Here is a 2,764-nt window from a genome sequence, read left to right as displayed (position 1 = left end):
AGGAATGGAACCCAGGGTATCCACACACTGGAATGATGCTCTACCACTGAGCCAACCAGCCAGGACCAAGTTACATCTAAATGAGTCGTAAGGTAGGGACAAGTGGTGTTCACCAGCTAAATACAAATTCAAACTCAGTGCCACTTCTGGGTCTGAGGCCACTAAGCAAAAATTCCAGGGTTCGTCAATGCCAGCTGTCACCCACCTGGGGCTTGTGAACCTTCATGGAGGGGTGGGGCTTTAGGGAGTCTTAAGGATGAGGCCATCAGAGTTTATTGGGTTAAACAGACCAAAATTTGGTTATGTGGAGGAAGAGTATGCACAGGAATGGTAGTACTGGTCAGGTGTGTGAGGGGAAAAGGCCCTCACTATTGAGCCACACAACGTAGTCTCTAACATTTCCTGAGTCTGCTTGGAAACCCTCCCAAGAAAGTCTGCACCATAGGCTCAGATTGGTCACAGGCAGCAAGCATATCAGGGAGGGGCCACAAGGAGTTCGGAGGGTGGGGCTAGTGCCTTGTCCCAGGATGATGCTTTATGGAAGGGAGAGCTTGATTTTGGGAAGATGGCATCCGTGGAAGGTATGGGAGAGGGACTCAGTGCAAGGGCCCTTGTAGCTGTCCTTTCAGTTCTCTCCTATGATTACACAACCCAGTTTCTTCCTGTTTGACTCCAATGTGCTCTGAGCCATCTCTCCTCTGCTGGAACCAGGGTGAGTGACTGTGAACAAGATTTTGTGTTTGTCCTTTAAGAAGGTGCCTGGGTTTCTAACACACTCTTATCTCTCACAGGTAGACAGAATATTTTCTTATTTTCACAGCCAGATGTTATGTGGGCTCCTCTTTTAGGCTCTGGTGCTCCAGGCTGGGGATCCCAGCATGGGGTTGAAATGTCTTGATTCTCAGTGGGGACCTTTGCAGCTGAGTTATCCTCAACAGCTGCATGTGGGTACAGGACCAGCCCTTTTTGCATCTCTGCCCTTCCTTCCAGTCTCACTATGGCTTCTTCTGTAAATCCTTGATTATAAGACGTTTGTTCCACTAGTCTTCAGTTGGTTATTTAGGTTGATTGTTCAGTAATTTAGTTGTAATCCTGGTTTGACCCTGGGACAAGATGAATGCAACTTCAACCTACTCCACAGCTATCTTGGGTCCTCCATGCGCCTTTTAATAAGTTCTTCTTTGTTTGCTGTAGTTTAGTGCATCTTATGGATTCAAGCCCTGTTGGCTTTCAGTGCTAAGTGTTTTGGAGACCTGTCTCCAAGGTGGTATTCTTTTTAGATTAAAGTATAGTTGACATACAATATTATATTAATTTCAGGTGTATAGTATAGTGATTTATATTTACATACCTTACAATTTAATCACCCCTATATGTCTAGTAACCACATGCGACAGTACAAAGTTATTATAATATTATCGATTATATTTTCTGTGCAAAAATATGGAATGCTTTACAGATTTGCACATGATTCTTGCACATGGCCATGCCAATCTCTGCATTATTCCAGTTTTAGTATATGTACAGCTCAAGCATATACTTAGGTGGGTAGTCTTAAGAGGTAGGCTCTAATTGTGAGGTTCTGCTTCTTCACTCCTCACAGTAAAGATTTGAGTTGGGAGTTTCCTCCAATTGTATGCTGTGGCAGGGTTTATGAAGAGATTGTGTCCCAGCTTTCTTTATCTGTTTTGATGTAGTTATTTTCTTGTTTGCCCAATGAATAGGAATCACTCAGGTAGTTTACAGATCTCTTTCAGAGGGAATTGTTCTATTTGTAGCTATTTATCCAGTTATTCTGTGGAAGGAGCGGTGGTCAAAAGCCTCCTATGTTGCCTTTTTTTTTTTGTATTTTTCTGAAGCTGGAAACGGGGAGAGACAGTCAGACAGACTCCCGCATGCGCCCGACCGGGATCCACCCGGCATGCCCACCAGGGGGAGACTATCTGCCCACCAGGGGGTGATGCTCTGCTCCTCTGGGGCGTCGCTCTGTTGCGACCAGAGCCACTCTAGTGCCTGGGGCAGTGGCCAAGGAGCCATCCCCAGCACCCGGGCCATCTTTGCTCCAATGGAGCCTCGCTGTGGGAGGGGAAGAGAGAGACAGAGAGGAAGGAGAGGGGGAGGGGTGGAGAAGCAGATGGGCACTTCTCCTGTGTGCCCTGGCCGGGAATCAAACCTGGGACCTCTGCACGCCAGGCCGACGCTCTACCACTGAGCAAACCGGCTAGGGCTTCCCAGTCTTTTTGAATCTCTTCCTTTGCCCCCAAAATCAATTGGATGTACACTATGGGATGAAGAATCTGCCCATTGGATGAGCAGTTCATTCATCTTGTCACTCAAGACATTAAAAGAGCCCAGTCTAGATGCCCTTTGGTTGGTATTAGCTGATTAATCGACCTGAACTCTATTTGTTTAGACAGGCATGGATGCTCTTAATTGTTCCAATTGTCAATCCACATAACTTCATATTTTCCACATGAATGTCATGAAAGACTTTTTCAAGTACTTTGTTAAAATTCATAGCCTATGTGTGATCTACAGTATCAAAATTGTGATCTACAATTTTATCAAAAAAAGAAAATGAAAAGTCTTGTCACTTTATGTAATCAGCTGTCTTCTGGGCAGAAGACCCAAGAGGCAGGTCCCTTTATTACCCGGTAATTACCATTAATAGTGAATGATACTATTGCTGCTGTGTATGAATTCCTGCTGGTCCACATTTTTGTTAACACTTGGTATTATTATCAGAAGTATTCTTTGTCAATTT

At 44.8% G+C, this 2,764-nt stretch overlaps 1 non-coding gene across 1 annotated transcript; it reads right to left on the bottom strand.

The window, feature by feature from the left end:
- Window positions 1–1,437: 1,437 nt before the first annotated feature.
- Window positions 1,438–1,540, bottom strand: LOC136377856 (U6 spliceosomal RNA). The gene has a single exon (XR_010746474.1). It is a non-coding gene; the product is annotated as a U6 spliceosomal RNA (small nuclear RNA).
- Between the last annotated feature and the right edge of the window lie 1,224 nt (window positions 1,541–2,764).

The sequence above is a fragment of the Saccopteryx leptura genome, chromosome 6 (genome assembly GCF_036850995.1).
Source record: "Saccopteryx leptura isolate mSacLep1 chromosome 6, mSacLep1_pri_phased_curated, whole genome shotgun sequence".
NCBI lineage: Eukaryota > Metazoa > Chordata > Mammalia > Chiroptera > Emballonuridae > Saccopteryx > Saccopteryx leptura.
Note: the sequence above shows the minus strand (reverse complement) of the source record. Positions and strands in the feature narration are given on the sequence as shown.